At 36.9% G+C, this 21088-nt stretch overlaps 1 long non-coding RNA gene across 1 annotated transcript in view; it reads left to right on the top strand.

Annotated features, from left to right (window-relative positions):
* Positions 1 to 20152, top strand: part of LOC122483234 — a 42642-nt gene extending 22490 nt beyond the window's left edge. Inside the window, exon 2 of the long non-coding RNA XR_006297359.1 lies at positions 19966 to 20152. This is a non-coding gene — a long non-coding RNA (uncharacterized LOC122483234). The remainder of the gene's footprint in view (positions 1 to 19965) is intronic.
* Positions 20153 to 21088: the final 936 nt, after the last annotated feature.

The following is a 21088-nucleotide window of genomic DNA, read 5'->3' as shown; positions in this document are numbered from 1 at the left end:
TGAAACCATGTTAAAAATGAAGTCTATGAAAAGAAGGTGCTATTTTTCAGTCTTTGTTTCTAGAAGTTTTCTTTCCTTCCTCCCTCTCTCCCTTCATTATTTCCTCTCTCTTACTTAAACAAAGACAGATGAATGGACTCAAGTTCAACTATGAAAATCTAGAATGAGTCCAGTGCTGCTTATGTCATGACCCTTGTTAATTCCTGGAATGGAAAGAAGCAGAAGTAAAAGCTAAGCACAGATACATGTCAGAAGCATGTCAGAAATTAACTCTACTTCTTCCTTTAGTTCATAGAAATCTATCTTCTTGATTCTGCTCATATGGTTTTTTTGTTCTGAAGCCAGAGAAAAGTAGAGAGATGCTGGTTCTCATAACCTTTGACTCCATATCTGACTTCATTCTTGGGGCTCATGCTTATTATCAATTACCATAACACTTGACAATTCCCCCCTGCCACCAAACTCAAAGATGAGAACTTCATCCTTCATATCTTCAGTTGATAGACAATCTTATATTAATGTACCCATCACATTGAATTTCAGTCTTTTAATTATATCACTTTCTTTTCTAGTATATTGAGGACTACTTTATAGAAAAGAACATGACTTACTCATGTTTGTGTCCCCAGTGACTAGCAGAGTATCTAAACATGGTAGGTTCTCATAAACTGCAAATTAATATTGAATGAATTGATCATTGCATAAATGAGTGGATAGATGGGTAGATTCTGATCTCCTATTTCCCAGGACCTTAACATTCTCTTCTGAAGAACAAAGGTTTGATGAATACCTCTAAGATCTTTTTTTGGCATTCTGAGATTCTATGACAAAACATAACTGTGTTCTTAGTCCTTTTTTTTTCTCTCTCTCTCTCAGCTCAGGGTCTTGATCACTATTGCCTGTACCATGTGGGAGTCTAAATACTCTCTTGCCTATTGAATAATCCTGCACATTCCTGGCTTTGCTGACTTGTTTGGTTTGGGCCTCATCTATTTAAGTCACACTGCCTCTGCCCCTCCTTGCTCCTCTCCAATGAAAACCAGAGAATGGCATCCTTCCAGGAAACGCTACACTAGAATTGAACAATGATTAACTATCTCACAATGGTCTCAACATATATACCATGAGAGGGCATGGCCATAATGTTTTTATCCTTCCAGCCATCCATCTTTTCCATACTATTTTTATAAGTGGGTATTATGTGCTGGATACACGTTATATATGTTTTTTGCCTAGTATTAATGATGAGTAAGTTGAATACCTTATCTCGAAAAGCTTAGCATCTACTAAAAATAGACCTAAAAATCAAAACCATAATACTGAGTAGTACTGAGTACTGTGGAAGATCAAAGAGAGAATGATGAATATTATCTAAAGGAAAAGACAGAAAATATTAAGCTGAGCTAATGAGGAACTGTAAGGAGGTTGATATGATTGGAAGTTAGAGCATTAGGAAAAGGAGCAGTCCAGAGGCTGCTACAGGGTCCACATCACAGCTTGACCTTTCCCTCTGCCTTCTCCTGCTCTTCTTCCTTCAATGGGTGTTGACCTCAACACCCTTAATGTTGACCATTAAGGGTTTACTTCACTGAGAACAGAACCTACTACCTAAGGAGGTTTTGTGTAGGTGATAAAGAGACATGAACCAGGAGAGTGCCATGATAACAACTGTGCTTTAGGAATATCACTTTATTAACAATTTGGTTTAGTAGATCAGTTATTAGATTATTTCCATAGTCCAAATTAGATTTGATAAGGGCCTGGAATTAGAAAGGAGGGGAATCAAAGGATTGCTACAAGATACAAAATAGGAAGAAATTGTTACTCAACATAATACAGAGAAAGAGGGAAAAGAAGTTGAAAAAAAGAATGAGACTCGCTGAGATACACAACTCAGGAAGAAGAGATTGATCTTGGGTAAGGGAGGTACACAACAAAATTAGAGTCCTGATGTAGCTATGTTAAGTGTGAGTGCCTGTAGAGTATCTGGATAAAGGTGGCCAGGACACGTGGGGTGGATATGGATTTGAGTAGTGAGGTCTGGCTGGGAAAAGGAATGCGGAAATCATTGTCCCTTGTGTGGAGAGAAATTGAGAGAAGGAAATGAGTCTGCTCTGTATCCATACAGAAGAGAAAGGAGTTATGAACTGAACTTCAGAAAATATACATACTCAGGATATTGGTAATGAAAAGGACTGAGGAGCAGTCCTCAGTAGATGGATAAGGAGGACAGAAAGTTGTGAAGGAATGGCAGGCAACAGCATTAGTGGTCACGTAAGGTAAGGACTGAAATGTTACTTGGATTTGACATGTAGTGATGAACCATTTATTCATCTTCTATCATGTTACAAGCACTCTGTGAGGCACAGGATATTTAGAGCAGAATAATGGTAACCACATTCCACTAAGAGAAAAATACCAACAAACAATATTTCTGGGCAGTGTAATATGAACTTTGAAGACACACACATTCAGTGCTGAAAATGGAATTGGGAGAGTCAGACTAGTCTTCTTGGAGCTACTCATAAATGGAGGGGCACTGGGAAGTAAATAAGTTCTCACCAGTGGAAAAGCAGAAAAGTATTTGGGGTAAGGATGAGAGGTATGAGAAAGCCTATTTCAAAATCAATGACTCATTATCTAATAGGCCCAGAATTTCTTGTAAAGAAGTGAGCATTTAAAATACATTCTGAAGTTCCAGCAAGCTTGCCACAACTCTCTACAGCTTCCCTTCACTCTCTTCTGCAAGGTAACCTCCGGTGCCATTTTCTCTAAAAGCAAATCACACAAGTCACATCTCACTCAGGAGAGGTCCAAAGAGTAAAAGATTCTTCAGAGTTTATTGGCTAAAGCCACCACTTTCTCTAGGGCCTAGTCAATAAAATTTTATGTGTAGCAAATGTAGTCTTTAGTTTTCAACAGCTCAGAGACCATAATTCTGAGTTTATAGTTATCCCTTTTGATTTTGAAGTGATAAATTGCATGCTTACAGGAAAGAAAATTAAAACAACCTGTGGCCCCAGCACCCAGAGATAGCCAGTTCTAACAATTTGACAAACTTATTCCACTAATTATTCTGTGTTTTTCCATATCACAATTTATAGTTTGTGTCTTTTTTTTTAAACATCTTTAGAGAAGCATTTTCCTATCATATTTTCTTCTAACTTCTGAATGATTAACTTGATTTTTTCCATTAAGTGATGTCTCTAGGTAGCATATACTCTGTTTAATCTGTTACTTTTTCTTACAAACCTCTCCTTGGGGCGCCTGGGTGGCTCAGTCAGTTAGGCATCCGACTTCAGCTCAGGTCATGATCTCACGGTTTGTGAGTTTGAGCCCAGCGTCGGGCTCTGTGCTGACAGCTCAGAGTCTGGAGCCAGCTTTGGATTCTGTGTCTCCTCCTCTCTCTGCCCCTCCCACTCTCATGCTCTGTCTCTCTCTGTCTCTCAATAATAAATAAATGTTTAAAAAGTTTTTTTTTTTTTAAATAAAAAAAGAAACCTCTCCTTAAGGGCTTATTTCCCTTAGGAAATAAGGATTTAAGGTTTTGATTTTATGCCTTGCCTTATACTCTCATCAGCTGTTTCCATAGGATCTGAGAGACTTTGGACCACTCTGAAGTGTATGTTTGTTGCTGATGTGCTCCAGGGCAAGAGAAATGTCTCGTTAACCTTTGCTTTCTTGTAAATTAGCCTGGCACGTGATATACTTTTATTATATCTGCTGACTTAATAATGATTCCAAAGACATCATGATAACTACCCTTCATTTTTGCAAGACTGAGTGGAAAGCATTGTGCCAGGGATCTTACCTATTTTGTTGCTAATCTTCATCACAGTGTTCAGAGTCACAGGTGAGCATTATTATCCTATTTTTTACACAAGGAATCTGAGATTTGATTTTATTGAATCAAAGATTTATATTAAAAAGAGTAACCTGAACCAAATAAATCACTATGCTGAAGCTCCAGACCCATTTCCCTCATGTGAGCATAAAGTCAATGCCAGTTATTATAGAAGCTACAAAATTGAACAAGAGATGGAAATTATTCTCTAAAATTTAGCAATATGACAGGAAAAACACACCTATAAGGATGAATCAAGGAGAGGAAAAGATGAAGCTTCCTACTGAGAGGAGATTATTTTATCTTGGATATCATTTAGAATTGCCAGCATATAGTGGTAATAAAAAAAAAAAGCAGATAGCCTTTAGTTGGCTTTTTTAATTATTATTTTTAATTCTCTGTAGGCAATATATCCATTTATTGCCTACATCTTCACAGATTCCTCCTGCCCATCACATATCTTAGTATGCTCTGCATTTAAAAACACTGATTTTAATGTGGTTATGTTTGGAAAGCATCAAATGAATAGAATGAGCATAAATAATGACATCTCCTATTTTAATCAAATATTACAATTTATTCCCTCTATTCCATTACTTGAACACTAGATCTTTAGGCCAAAGATAATGAAAAGAGGAGGCCGGCACTGCAATGAGGACACAGCAGTAGGCAATTCTAAGATTAATTTAGGATACTGATTTTTGGAATCAGGTATGTGGAAACACACATCCTGAAGCTGCTTCCTGAATGTCTCTCAGCTGTGTCCTTTTAGGGGCATTCAGGGTTCTCCAGTGACATGTCATTATATGTATGCATTCTTGTCCCTAAATACCCTAAGCACATTCATTCTTTGGTAATAGCAAGAATAATAGATGCAATTTGTTAAGTACTCACTTTGAGTTAGACACTAATTTGTATAGATTCATTTATCCTAAGAACAAACCTCTGGGGAATACAAAATAAACTCCATATAATAGCTACTAAGTAGGAGACCTCAGATCTGAACTCCAGGGCATATAATGCCAAAATCATTTCTCTTTCAATTTTGCCAACCCTTTTCTTGATCTGAAACCTTGCTTGAGGTGAGCATTCTGCTTCTTGAACATCTGTTTTCAGTTCTTCTACTGAAGGCATCTGATTTCTCCATTGGGGAATTGCATCTTTTCTATTAGATACATTCATAGTGAGTCTGTCAATCAAAATGCCTCACCACCCAGCTGTCCTGACATAGGGGTGACCCAAGGAAAGCCAATCAAGTCCTCTATCCCTAGATTTAAAATTTTGAGCAATAGAGAATGGCAAGGTCATTGATGGGATTTACTCCTCCCTATGGTGAAGCCCTAAGGAGATTCTTCATTAGTTTATGCTAAATTTCAGCATTGGCCTACTTCTGGTCCTTTCTGAGCCCTGTTCAGATTTTTATTTAATTCTGTGAGCTATTTCACAGATTTCCAATAAATTACCTTTGGCATAAATTAAGTAGAGTTGATAACGGGATATCTATTGCCTGCAACCAAAGAACTTCAACAAATATTGCTTTGTACTATGCTTTGTTTAAAAACAAAACAAAACAACAACAAAAACACCAAACAACAACAAAAAACAAAAAACAAAAATAAAACACGACAAAAAGAAATTAACAATGATTCCCTAAGGGGACACTTGCTTTGTTCTATGCTGCACTCTTACCCTGATTTCTTCTTGTTTCAGAACATTCCACTAGTGAGAGTTGGGGACCCCACTAGATTCATATAGATCTATAAAGAGGGCAGAGGATCCTGGGAGCTCTGAGATATATTGCAGGCTTATAGGAGCCCATGATACAGACATGGAAACCAAGGAAAGAATGAGTAAAATATTTAATCAGTGCTAGAGTAAGTTAATGGACAACCTGGAGCCAGGCATCAGCTGTCCACTCTAAATGTCGACTTCTAAGGAAAAAAAAAAAAAAAGCGAGAAGGAGATAAACCGAGAAACATTGTCTTAACTATAGAGAACAATCTGATGGTTACCAGCGGGAAGAGGGTGGGTGTGTGGGTGAAATAGGTGATAGGGATTAAAGAGTATACTTAATGATAAAAAATAAATAATCTTTTAAAAAAGGATGGACTTTTATATAATGCTTAGGCAATTAATTACTTTTAAAATGACTTTAAAATGACTTTACATTTAAAATTACTTTACAATATGGATTCTTCCAAACTTTAGCCAAAATTTGCTTTCTTTCCCCCAGAAAATGTTTTACAACAAAATCTTAGTTTAAACTAATTCTTAAAACTGATATTACAGATTTATTGTTTTTGAAGAAGTAAAATGATGTATTCATTTATAAAATTATAGAACATAGATTAGGTAATAGAGGCTCCATCTCTCTTTGAAGATACCTTGGATATCAAATGGCCCAGATGCGTGGTTTTAAGAAGTATCTTATTACTCTAATCCATGTGCTAAAGACAATTTGGTTTTTGGCCAGAGCCCCAGTATTGGTTAAGAAATTAGTTTGTCATCTTGGGAGTATTACTTGTTTACAAAGGATGTCCTTTCTAATGAATTCAAGATAAAACATAGCTGAGAATAATTCATTTGTTTACCCATTTATACATAGGTACATTTAATTCATCAGCACATACTATTGAGTGTTTTGCAGAGGGATTAAAGGTGACAAAAGTAAATAGGATTTGTCACCTTAAGGAGCTATAACAACAATTTATACGTGCAACAATTTCCTTGAGTAGTATATGCTGTCTATAGCTATAGAATATATAAAAGCCTCCTTACTGCTTTTATAGCTCTATGTATGTGTCCTAAATTATTATTTACAACGCACTTTTTACTACACGGAATTACACTCTCAAGCATTTAACTATTTCCTTAATTATATGATCTACACTAGAATAGAAGATGAAGGAGGGCAATAACCTTGGTTCATCTCTGTATTTCCAACAGTGGTAACAGTCCTTGGCACAAAGAAGACAGTAAGTATTGACTCCATGAATGAATGAGCAATGAACTTTACCTAGAAAGTCTTGAGATTCCCAAGACAGATGACTGAATGGCATCACAAAGCCTCAATTTAACTTTAAGGGTAAAGTCAATGGGGATAGGAAGACATTTAAGGAAGTAACTTATTTCAGAGAACATAGTTAAAGACATGAGGCAGGCAGAGATTTAGAGATTGGTGTGTTGAAGGAAACTAATAGCTCAGGTTAGCAGAAAGATTTGAAAGAATTCTTGGAACTTTCAATTTTAGCTTCTCAAAAGCCAGGATAGTGCCTTAAAAGTTTTATGAAAGGGAAGAGAGAGGAAGCAGTCTGCTGAGGAATCATTCCTGCAGCACTACAGACATTGACTGAGGGCTTGGATTGGATCAGGGAGACCATTTAGGAGGATAGTGTAATAGTCCAGGCAAAAGAGCATGGCCCCACTGAAAGTAGGGGAAGAGAAAATTAAAATTAATGATTCTGTGTTCACTGGAAGTCTGATTACATGGGCCATCTCATTTATAGTACTTTAGCCACTGAAGAAATTAAGTGCTATCAGGCACAGCTGCTTTTAACTTGAGCATCACTCAAAAATAGAGCTCAAGCTAAGTAAAATGCAATTTTCTCAATATGGGACATTAGCTAAAAACAAGTGAGCACAGCAGCTCCTAATTGCTAGACTGGTGACTTCTTACCAAGGTGGAGAGATCAGTTTGAAATTACAACAAAACTGGATGTATTGTGTAAAAAAACATCCCTCTAAAGGCAATCTGGCGAAGGGGAGGTCTGCAAACTTCAAACCTGCTACAGACAGTAAATTTAAATTTTTTTTCAAGTTCCTGGGAATAGAACAAATATGCACAGTGTAAATGAAATTTCTAATGTTTTTAACACACTAATTTGGGGACAGTTACGGTCGTAATTGCTGCCTTTTGCCATCATCCTAAAATATTTAACTGATAGAGACCTATTCTCCAATCACATACTTCTCAGATCACAGTTAAGATGTTGGCACACAGCACACTGGGGAGCAGTGAGGGAGGGGAGGGAATAAAGGCTGTCACAAATCAAATTTCTATTAAAAAGAGTTAAAATGGGGCGCCTGGGTGGCGCAATAGGTTAAGCGTCCGACTTCAGCCAGGTCACGATCTCGCGGCCCGTGAGTTCGAGCCCCACGTCAGGCTCTGGGCTGATGGCTCAGAGCCTGGAGCCTGTTTCCGATTCTGTGTCTCCCTCTCTCTCTGCCCCTCCCCCGTTCATGCTCTGTCTCTCTCTGTCCCAAAAATAAATAAATGTTGAAAAAAAAATTAAAAAAAAAAAAGAGTTAAAATGTGGAAACGTAAATCTTTTACTTATTTTCTTTGACTATAGCCAATTCAAAACTATACCAAAAATAAGATCACTCTCCTCTTGTGGCATTATACCATGCTTTCTTGAATGTAAAGGAAGAGACCGGTATGCCAGGTTACTAGGGATTTTCATCACACTGCTTATTTCCATGGGAGAAAGTGAAAATGTAATGTTCCAAGTTTTTTTTTTTTAAGTTGGTTATCAATGACCACAAGATGATATATTTCAGATTCTTTCAATTATATTTAACCTCAGGGAAGGAGAGGGAAGATGGCAGAGTAGGGGGATCCTATGCTCACCCATTCCACAAATATTTGGAGGCAAGAACTATATGTATTGCAGCTTACTCTGAAAACAAAGACTGACAGAACAGATCTTCCACAGCTAGTTGTAAAGAGAAAGTGACATCAAAAGGAGTCGATGGGGAGCAGATGCAAACAGGAACCAAATCCCCAGTTGGGACTATTCACAAATAAGAGGGTCATCACAAGCACAGAGGAGTGAAAGGATCAGACTGATACCCAACACCAACATCCCTGGGCACCTGCACTGGAAAGACAAGTCCCCATAATGTCTGGCGTTTAAAATAGGTTGAGCTACACTTTGGGAGCTAAAACTCAGCAGGCTCAACTCAGAGAACTGGAGGGCAATTAGGAAACCAAGTCCCACCCTTAAAGAGCTAGCATACTAAATAACTCAACCTAAGACAGCACAACAGCAGCACTTTGAAAATATATATAAAGGATATATACATAAAGGAGATTTATTAACTGATTTTAGGATATGTGCACGAGGGGCAGAAATCTGCAGATTTCTTCAGGAACAACAGTGTTGTCAGGCACCATTTTTCTTGCTCTCCCCCAGTCCAGATAGCCAATGCTTGAAAGCCAGTTCTAGCACTTGCCATCTACCTTGCTGGAACCACATGCCCCACCTCAGCATTCCCCTGCAATCTTTCCCACCTGACCTGACCACCCCAGCAGACAGGCTTCCAAAATAACTCCTGCCCTGAGTAGAGGGGTTAGATAAACCCACACACCAGTGCTCAAATTTCCTGCAGCAGACCTCTTAGGTGGCTGTACAGGGAGCAAACTTTGCCCTTTGGTTCACCCCTGGATATCACAGCAATTTCATATTCCCAGGCTGTGCCCTGGACTTACCCACCAGCAAGCCCGCAGCAACTGCAGCCAGGCCTTTTAACAACACAGTGAGCAAATGCTGCCCAGTACAGCAGGTGAACTGTGTCATTGCATCCCCATCCAATAGCTTGCTCACGGCAATCCCAGCTCAGTCACAACAGTAGGGAGCATGGAGACCACACAGGGAACAACACTGGAGTACGGGTTCCTGGTGACCAGGGGGGTTGAATAGGACACAACAAGGACCTTTCTACACAAGACTAATGCTTTCTAGACAGGGAGATTTAGCTGACTACCTAATACATAGAAACAAACAGACGAAATGAGGAGACAGAGGAATGTGTTACAAATAAAATAGCAAGACAAATGTCACAGAAAAAGAGCTAAATGAAACAGAGATAGGCATTATGCCTGATAAAGAATTCAAAGTAATGGGTCATAAAATGTTCATCAGACTTGAGAGAACAATGGATAAACTCAGTGAGAACTTCAACAAAGAGAAAAAGAAGAATGAGTCAGAGCTGAAAAATGATTAAAACATACACCAGAGGGAATCAAGAGTCAATTAGAAGATGCAGAAAAAATAGATCAGTGATCTGGAACACAGGGTAATGAAAAGCAACCAGCTGAAACAGCAGAGAATAATTAAAAAATTAGGATAAATTCAGGAACCTCTGTTACATCGTCAAGTGTGGTAATATTCCTATGATAGGAGTTTCAGGTGGAGAAGAGAGACAAGGTGAAGGTTACTTAAAGAAATAATAGCTTAAAACTTCCCTAATCTGGGTAAGGAAATGGACATTCATGTCCAGAAAGTACAAAACAAGATGAACCCAAGTAGGTCTACACAAAGACACATATTAAAATGGCAAAAATTAAAGAATTAAAAATAAAAGAGAGAATTTTAAAAAGCCACAAGAAGGGTACCTAGGTAGCTCAGTTGGCTAAGTGGCTGACTCTTGATTTTGGCTCAGGTCATGATCTTAGGGTTTGTGAGTTCAAGCACAGCAGGCTCTGCACCGACAGCACACGGCCTACTTGGCATTATCTCTCTCCCTCTCTCTGCCTCTCCCCTGCTCATGTGTATACACTCTCTTTCTCAAAATTAATAAATATTTTTAAAAAGCAACAAAAGAAAACAGTTAACATGCAAAGGAAACTCAATAAGGCTATCAGGTGGTTTTTCAGCAGAAATCTTGTAAACCAGAAGGGAATGGTGCACTATATTCAAAGCATTAAAAGGGAAAAACATACAATGAAGAATATTCAGCAAAGTTATTCAGAATTGAAGAGATATAAATGTATTCCCAGGCAAACAAAAGTTCATCACCACTAAACCAGCCTTACAAGAAACATTAAAGAAAATTCTGTAAGTGGAAAAAAAGTCCATAGCTAGAAGAAAATTATGAAAGGTAAATGTTTCACTAGTAAAAGCAAACACATAGTAAATATATTAGTCACTTATAAAGCCATTACGGAGATTAAAACATAAAAATAGTAAAAATCAGTAGTATCTACAAATATTAGTGAAGAAATATACTAAATAAAGAGATGTAAAATGTGACATAATATACATAGAGCAGAGAGTAAAAATTGAGTGCTTTTAGAAATTTTTTGAATTTTTAAAAAATCTTTATTTATTTTTGAGAGAGAGAGAGAGAGAGAGAGAGAGAGAGAGAGAGAGAGAGGAGGAGGAACAGAGAGAGGGAGACACAGAATCCGAAGCAGGCTTCAGGCTCTGAGCTGTCAGCAGAGAGCCTGATGCGGGGCTCAAACTCACAAGCTGTGAGATCATGACCTGATGCTGAAGTCAGATGCTTAACCAAGTGACCCACCCAGGCACCCCAGAAATTTTTTGAATTTAAGTGATCACCAACTCATTATAGACTGCTCTACATGTAGAATGTTATGTATGAACTCCATAATAACCACAAAAAAAAAAAAAAAAAACTCTAGTAAAGAAATAAACAAGAAATAAAGGGAAATGAATCCAAGCATAATGTTAAAGAAAGCTGTTAAACCAATAGAGAAGACACAAGAGAAAGAAAGAAACAGAAAAGAACTACAAAAACAAGAAAACAACAAAATTGCCATAAGTAGGTACCTATCAATAATTACCTTAATATAAGCAGACTAAATCAATAAATAAATAGAGTGACTTAGAGTGACTTAATGGATAAGGAAAACAAGCCCCATGTATGTGCTTCCTATAAAAGACTCACTTCATATAGACTAAAAGTAAAGGGATGGAAAAATATATATTTCATGCAAATAGACATTAACAAGAAAAAAAACAGGTAGGAATACTTTTATCAGACAAAGTAGACTTTCTTTTTTTTTAATGTTTTTATTTATTTTTGAGACAGAGACCGACCATGAGCAGGGGAGGGGCAGAGAAAGAGGGAGACACAGAATCTGAAGCAGGGTCCAGGTTCTGAGCTGTCAGCACAGAGCCTGACATGGGGTTTGAACTCACGGACTGGGAGATCATGACCTGAGCTGAAGTTGGACACTTAACTGACTGAGCCACCCAGGAGCCCCCAAAGTAGACTTTCAAACAAAGACTGTGACAAGAGATAAAGAAGGGAATTACATAATGATGAAAAGATCAATCCAACAAGAAGATTTAACAATTATAAATATCTATGCACCCAATATAGGAGTACCTAAATTCATAAAGCTAATATTAATAGACATAAAAGGAGAAATTGAAAGTAATATAGCAAATATTAGGGGACTTTAACACCTCACTTAAATCAATGTATAGATCATACAACTAGAAAATAAACAAGGAAACTGACTTTGACCTACACATTAGACCAGGTGGACTTCACAAATATACAGAACATGCCACCCATACACAGAATACACATTCTTTTCAAGTGCATATGGAACATACTTCAGAATAGATCACATGCTAGACCATAAACAAACCCCCCCAAATTTAAAAAGAATAAAATCACATTAAGCATCTTTTCTGACCACAATGGTGTGAAGTTAGGAATCAAAAGAAAAGAACTGGAAAAAAAAAACAAAACAAGAACATGGAAGCTGAACAATAGGCTACTAAAAAACTAATGGGTCAATGAAAAAAATAAGACAAAATAAAAAAATACATGGAGACAAATGAAAGTGAAAAACACAATGGTCCTAAATCTTTGGGATACAACAAAATCAGTTATAAAAGGCAACTTTACAGCAATACAGGCATACCATAGGAAACAACATTCTCAAATAAACAGCTGATCCTTACACCTAAAGGAACTAGAGAAAGAAAAAAACAACTTGATAGAAGGAAGAAAGTAGTTAAAATTAGAGTGGAAATAAATTAAATCAAGACTAAAGAAACAATAGAAAAGACCAATGATTCTCAGAACTGGCTCATTGAAAACAAATTTGATAAACCTTTAGCCAGACTCATTAAAAAAATAGAGAAAACTCAAAATCAGAAACAAAATAGAAATAAAATGGACACCACAGAAATGCAAAATATTAGAAAATATCAACATAAAAAGTTATATGCTAACAAACTGGACAATCTAGAATAAATATATAAATTCCTAGAGATACACAATCTTTCAAAACTGAATTAGACAAAACTGGAAAACTTAAACAGACTCTTTATTAGTAAGGAAATTGAATCAGTAATCAATAACAAAACAAAACAAAAAAACAAAAAACTCCTAACAAATAAAAGTCCAGGACCAAATGGCCTCACAGGTGAATTTTACCAAACACTTAAAGAAGAGTTAATACCTATTATTCTCAAACTATTCCAAAAAAAAAAAAAAAAAATAGAAGAAAAAGGAAAATTACCAAACTATTCTACACACTATCACTACTGTGATACCAAAACAAGACACCCCCCCCCCCAAAAAAAACAACCCTGATGAACATAGGTGCAAAAATCCTCAAAATATTAGCAAATCACATTCAACAATTCATTAAAACAATCTTTTACCATGATCAAGTGGGATTCATTTTAGGAAGGCAAGATTCAATATCCACAAATCAATCAATGTGGTTTATCACATTAACAAAGGAAAGGATAAAAACCATATGATCATCTTGAAAAAGAAAACCAAAGCTGGATGTATCACAATCCTGGACTTCAAGCTATATTACAAAGCTGTGATCATCAAGACAGTGTGGTACTGGCACAAAAACAGACACTCAGATCAATGGAACAGAATAGAGAACCCAGAAATGGACCCACAAAGGTAAGGCCTATTAATCTTTGACAAAGCAAGAGAGACTGTCTAATAGTATAAAGACAGTCTCTCAGCAAATTTTGCTGGGAAAACTGGACAGCAACATGCAGAAAAATGAACCTGGACCACTTTCTTACACCATACACAAAAATAAACTCAAAATGGATGAAAGACCTAAACATAAGACAGGAAGCCATCAAAATCCTAGAGGAGAAAGCAGGCAAAACCTCTTTGACCTTGGCCACAGCAACTCTTACTCAACATGTCTCTAGAGACAAGGGAAACCAAAGCAAAAATGAACTATTGGGACCTCATCAAAATAAAAAGCTTCTGCACAGCAAAGGAAACAATCAGCAAAACTAAAAGGGAACTGATGAAATGAGAAGGTACTTGCAAATGACATATCATATAAAGGGTTAGTATCCAAAATCTAAAAAGAACTTATCAAACTCAACACCCAAAGAAACACATAATCCAGTGAAGAGATGGGCAAAAGACATGAATAGGCACTTCTCCAAAGAAGACATGCAGATAGCTGACAGACACATGAAAAAATGCTTAACGTCACTCATCATCAGGGAAATACAAATCAAAACCACAATGAGATAACACCTCACACCTGTCAGAATGGCTAATATTAACAACTCCGGAAACAACAGATATTAATGAGGATTTAGAGAAAGAGGATCTCTTTTGCACTGCTGGTGGGAATGCAAACTTGTGCAGCTACTCTGGAAAACAGAATGGAGGTTTCTCAAAAAAGTTAAAAATAGAACTACCCTGTGACCCAGCAATTGCACTACTAGGTATCTACCCAAGGGATTGGGTGTGCTGTTTCAAAGGGGCACATGCACCCCGATGTTTACAACAGTGCTATTGACAATAGCCAAAGTATGGGAAGAGCCCAAATGTCCATTGATGGACGAATGGATAAAGAAGATATAGTGTGTATGTATATGTATATGTATATGTATATGTATATGTATATGTATATGTATATGTATATGTATATATGTGGATGGAACTAGAGGGTGTTATGCTAAGTGAAATTAGTCAATATCATATGACTTCACTCATATGAGAAGTTTAAGATACAAAACAGATGAACATAAGGGAAATGAAGCAAAAATAATATAAAAACAGGGAGGGGGACAAAATATAAGAGACTCTCAAACAGAGGGTTTCTGGAGAGGTTGTGGGAGGGGGGATGGGCTTAATGGGAAAGGGGAATTAAGGAATCTACTCCTGAAATCATTGTTGCACTATATGGTAACTAACTTGGGTGTAAATTAAAAAGTAAATTAAAAGAAAAAAACGCCACATGATCATCTTAATAGACACAGAAAAGACATTTGAGAAAATTTAATGTCCATTCATGATAAAACCTCTCCACAAAGTGGATTTAGAGATAACATACCTCAACATAATAAAGCCAGTATATGGAAAACCCACAGATAACATCATACTTAATGAGGAAAAACTGAAAGCTTCTCCTCCAAGACAAGGTACAAGATAAGGAGGTCTTCCCACTACTTTTATTCAACATGTACTGGGAATCCTGGCTGTAACTATCAGATCAGAAAAAGAAATAAAAATCACCCAAAGTAGTATAGAAGAAACAAAACTATCACTATTTGCAGATGAAATAATACTTCATGTAAAGGACACTAAAGACTCCACCAAATAACTGTTAGAATGAATAAATGAATTGAGTAAAGTTTCAGGATACAAAATTAGCATACAGAAATTTGTTTTCTATATACTGACAACAAAGTAGTAGAAAGAGAAATAAAGAAAACAGTCCCAGGGCACCTGGGTGGCTCAGTTAAATGTCTGACTTTGGTTCATGTCATGATCTCATGGCTCATGGGTTTGAGCCCCACATTGGGCTCTGTGCTGATGGCTCAGAGTCTGGAGCCCGCTTTGGATTCTGTCTCTCTCTCTTTGTCCCTCCCCTGCTCACACTCTCTCTCTCCTTAAAAAAATAAACATTAAAAAATTTTAAATAATAAAATACCTAGGAATAAACTTAACCAAGGAGGTGAAAGACTTATACTATGAAAACTTTAAGACATAGATGAAAGAAATTGAAGATGATAGAAACAAATGGAAAGATATTCCATGCTCATGGACTGAAGGAATCAATATTGTTAAAATGCCCATACTATACCCAAAGAAACTTACATATTCAAAGCAATCCCTATTAATATACCAACAGCATTTTTCACAGAACTAGAACAAATAATCCTAAAATTTGTATGGATCCACAAAAGACCTTGGATAACCAAAGCAATCTGGGGAAAGAACAAAGCTGAAAATATCACAATTCCAGATCAAGATATATTACAAAGCTATAGCAATTCGAACAACATGGAAATGTCACCAAAATAGATATATAGATCAATATAAAAGAATAGAGTCCAGAAATAAATGACACTTATATGGCTAGCTAATCTATGACAAAGAAGGCAATAACACAATGGAGAAAAGACAGGACTTCAGTAAATAGTGCTGGGAAAACTGGACAGTTACATGCAGAAGAATGAAACTGGACCACTTATACCATGCACAAAAATAAACTCAAAACAGATTTAATACTTAAGTTGGAAACTGGAAACCATAAGCCCCCTGGAAGAAAACATAGTAATAATCTCTTGTATATCAGCCTTAGCAACATACTTGAGTATGTCTCCTGAGGCAAGGGAAACAAGAGCAAACATAAACTCTTGGGTCTGCATCAAATTCAAAAGTTTTTGCACAACAGAGGGAACCATCAACAAAACAAAAGTCAACCTACTGAATGGGAAAAGATAGTTGGAAATGATATATCCAACAACAGGTTAATATCCAAAATATGTAAAGAACTTATACAAGTCAACACACACACACACACACACACACACACACACACTTACAAATAGTCCAATTAAAAGATGGGCAGAAAACCTTAACAGACATTTTTCCAAAGATACATAAGTGGCAAACAGATACATGAAAGATGCTGAACATCACTCATCATCTGGGAAATACAAATCAAAATCACCATATTACCCCACACCAGTCAGAATGGAAAGTATCAAAAAGACAAGAAATAACAAATATCAGCAATGATATGGAGAAAAGGGAACTCTTGTGCATTGTTGGTGGGAATATAAATTGGTGCAACCATGCCATAATATGGAGGTCTTTAAAAATTTTTAAATGAAAATACCATATGATCCAGTATAATTTCTGTACTGGATATTTAACCAAAGAAAACAAAAACTCTAATTTGAAAAGATATATGTACCTTCACATTTATTGCAATATGATTTATAATAGCCAAGATATGGACATGGTCTAAGTGTAAATAGATAGATGAATGAATAAAGAAATTGCAATATATGAACCTACAAAGGAATATTACTCAGCCATAACAGAGAATGTGATATTGCCGTTTGTGACAACATGGATGGACCTAGAGAGTATTATGCTAAGTGAAATAAGTCAAAGACAAATATCATATAATTTCACTTATATGTGGGCTCTAGAAAACAAAACAATGAACAACAACAACAAAAAAACAGACTCCAATACAGAGAATGATCTGGTAGTTGAAGAGGCAAGAGGGGTGGGGAAATGGGCGAAATAGGCAAAGGGAATTAAGAGGTACAAATTTCTAGTTATAAAATAAAGCACAAAGATGAAAAGTACAGCAAAGTTATTATAATCAATAATATTGTGATGATGTTGTATGGCGACAGATGGTGACTATACTTATGTGCGACATTGTATTCCAAATATATTTCAATAATTTAAAAAGAAAAAACAAAACTTTAGACCCAGCTCTCAATCTCCCGTTCTTCCTCCATGATCTCTATGCCCAGGACACACTTGATGTTTGACATTCTTGGAATATATTACACTTCTTTACCTCTGTTTCTTTTGCCCTACACGTCCTTCCTCTTCCTTCACCCCCTTGTCTCTTTGAAGTGTTATCTGACTGTTCTACTGTAAGCCATGCCCCCAGCATCCTCACATACCTGTAAGTGAAACACCTATCTTGCTTTACAAGATTTGTGAGTTTGGGGGCTTTCTCCACTAAAAGACTGCAAAGCTCTTAAGGGGAATGACTGTTTTTCTTACATTTGCAGCATGCCTGACTCATATCAGTGCTTAATCAATGTTTAGAGAAGTTTTAGTAAATATTGAAGCAGGAACATCAGGAAGTGTTATATTTAAGATAATTTTCTATGTCACAAGCTGAATGAAAACATTTTTAAGACATCTATTTTGACATGTGTCTTTTCTTCTGCTGGAAAGATAATTACTTCTTATCTTGGTCCTGTTAATTTAGCAAGTATTTCTTGAACATTTCTGAGTCTAAACCTTGTGATGTTGTGATCAAAGTTGAATAAAATTGTGTCCTCACCCTCACAATGAGCTTCTGAAGAATAACAGTTCATTAGGCTATGCTAAAATGAGTTCATGGGGTCAACCCTATGCTCAGACAGCAGAGCTGAGAAAAGGAGAAATTAATTATAATGTTAATTATGATTAGAGATTGGGTCTGGGAGGCTTCCTGATTTAGGTAGATAGTAGCTTACACTGACTTCTTAGATCTGAGTCATATTCTTTTACAGGCTTGGAAAGTCATAAGTCCTCTGAGAAATGGAAAATGGAAGTCCTCAATCCTGCATATAATCTTCTCTTCTCTTCCCAATTAAACTGAAACACTTGAAAGCAGCCTTTAAGAGATTGCTTGAGGGGTACGGTTTTTTCATCTTAACTCTGAAGCTCAGTATTTGGGATTTAGTCAGCAGTAGGAGATGGATTATTAAGACAGTGAGTGAATACTATGTAATGATTACTCTGTAAAAGTTAAATGCATAATGGAAAAGAGAAGAAATAAAGGTATTGATGAGAACATCATTTAAAGTCTCAAAGCCTTGGCATAAACTGCTTATATACTAAGTGGAGTCAGTTTCCAAGTGCTCTGACCTAGGTAGCAGGAAGGAGACCTGTGTGCCACAGCAAGAGATGTAATTTTCAAACGCTTTTGGAAGATAAGCAGAAACTGTGGTTGCCTTAACAGGATATTTCAAATATCCAGGCTAGGAGCTGATTTGGAGGATGCTGAGGGTTGTTTTTTGACTTTAGTCAATCCCAGAAGATCTATCATGGATTCAATATGATAAATCATATGGAGCAATGGAAAAAGCATAGGCTTTTGAGTCTGGCAGACTTGGACTGGTTTCTAATGCCACCACTCTGTGCCATTAGGCAAGTTGCTCCATTTCCCTGAGGCTCAGTCACCTCATCCACACAATAAATATAAACTGTAATTCGCATGCTTTTGCCTCAGTGCTACTTACTGTGAGCTTAATGAGGGATGGTTGTTTTATTACGGTCCTATGGGCAGAGGCTAAGAGATTAACTTGGGCAAACATAGAAGGCACACACTAGCAACCTCATCATAAGGACAGTCATCATTTATTGACCAGTAACCATGTGCCAAGCACTGTGTGCTTCATGTGTTTTATCTGAGGCTTTTAATCTGCACTGTTGTAGGGCATGGCAGGAGGGAAATGAGCAGGAAAATGGCACTGAGTTCTCAGGCATGTGAAGAAGGCCTTGATCTTGAAAGAGACCCTGAATTTTCTCAGTCCCATGCTTTTGCTCAAATGGTTTTCTCTTAGGAAATCTTTCTCTACCTGTAAATATCCTACATGTGCTTCAAGGCACTACCTATATGGCACCTTATCCATATGATGGCTCCCTAAACATCCCCCATGAGTTAGCTGCCACTCCTGTGCTCTGGTAGCACCTGCCCATATAGCATTTTTATAGTTACTAGCTATGGTTAATTGTTTAAGTTGCCCATGTCCTATGTCCCAATAGCTTCACGGGAGGAAGAAATGTCTTATTCATGTTTGTATCCTCAGTATCCTGCACAGAGCTTGACACACAGTAAGTGAAAAGCATATATTGATTTTTAAAATACATAAATTTGCTTTGGAAGCATTTCTACCTATCATGTTAGTGCCCTTTCCCTCGTGGCATAAACAGCCCAGCATCAACACAGGCCTCAGTCTTCAGTTCCACTTGCAAAGAACCAACTATTAGCAAGAGATAAAAATGTTCCCTCTGTATGTAAACAAATGACAAGGGCTGCTGGAGTTTATGCAATAGTATTTTGTTGCATTATTTAAATAACAACTGGACAAGCAGGTGATAATTTAAGTGAATGTAAATGAAGTCTGGATGCCCTAAGGTCTTCATTTCCACAATTATTTCCTATATGAAGCTAAATTCATGTAGGTATCCACTGGATTTCAGTGACCAACCAGGGAAGACCATCAGGGAGCTCTCCAGAGAAGATAACTCTCAGCCTTGGGACCGGAGCAAAGTTAATTTCTCTTTTAACAAACTGACAGCTTCCTCCCTCTTCTGTTTTCTAGTGCCTCCTTAAGATCTGGCTGCTCCACACTGACCCACCAATGTTTGTATCCTCAGAAAAGGAAACTGAAGCAGACCAAAGACCCAGCATCAGAGGAAACTCAATTCCAAGATGCCTGCTGTGCGGTGGCCTTGCTTTCCCCATAATGTCAAAATAAATATAAAAGAATTACCTCAAAATGAAGGGCATCACAGTCAAGGGTTAACTCTGTATTCTGAATGCTCCTATATCTGTTTCACAGATGAGGAGTGAAAACTCCATGAAAGGCAGTTCTCACCAAGGCTTCTAAATGCTGCAGCAAGCACAAGTTACCATCTGAAACCAAGGTAGCCTCATTGGCTTACTGAACAATTACCGTATACTAGTGGTTATAATTTATTTATCTCATTAATCCTCATGACAGTGAGATAAGTGCTATGATGATGGCTCCTTCACAGAGGGAGATAAAATTTTCCTTTCTCTTAAATAGGATCTTGTCTTGGGTTCCCTAGACTTTAGAATTTCACAGGGTAGTAAAACATCCCAATAAAATTTGAGGTTGTTAATTTTAATAAAAGTGGATACTTTCTTCAAAGCAGCAAGTGCTATCTATAATTAGCATCATTTAATTAAAATGGGCATTTGCTACCATAAAAGAGCATATTTAAGAAAGAATAAAGAGAGTCCTTCCACCGAGTGCATCTTTCTGTGTGGAAAACATGCAGACTCTAATATCCAGCAATTCTACCTCCAGGTTTTTATCTGAGAATGACTATTGTCAATATACCCCAGGTGATATGTGCAGAAATGTTAAGGCAGCCTTGGTCATACTAGAATTATTTGGGAAATAATACAGATGACCATCTACAGGAGAATAATAACAAATAAACATGTGAAACATTTAACATAGTTAAATAATACACAACAGTTAGGATAAGTGAACAGCTGCATGTAAAAAATATGAATCTTAATAAAAGATATACTTTTAGGGATTCCATAGAAGTGTTTATGCATATATCTGTGTATATAATTGTTTATTTTATTATTTTTAATGTTATTTTTAAGAGAGAGTGTGTACAAACAAGGGAGGGGCAGAGAGAGAGGGAGGCAGAATCTGAAGCAGGCTATGGGCTCTGAGCTCTCAG

The sequence above is a fragment of the Prionailurus bengalensis genome, chromosome D1 (assembly GCF_016509475.1).
Source record: "Prionailurus bengalensis isolate Pbe53 chromosome D1, Fcat_Pben_1.1_paternal_pri, whole genome shotgun sequence".
Taxonomy (NCBI): domain Eukaryota; kingdom Metazoa; phylum Chordata; class Mammalia; order Carnivora; family Felidae; genus Prionailurus; species Prionailurus bengalensis.
Note: the sequence above shows the minus strand (reverse complement) of the source record. Positions and strands in the feature narration are given on the sequence as shown.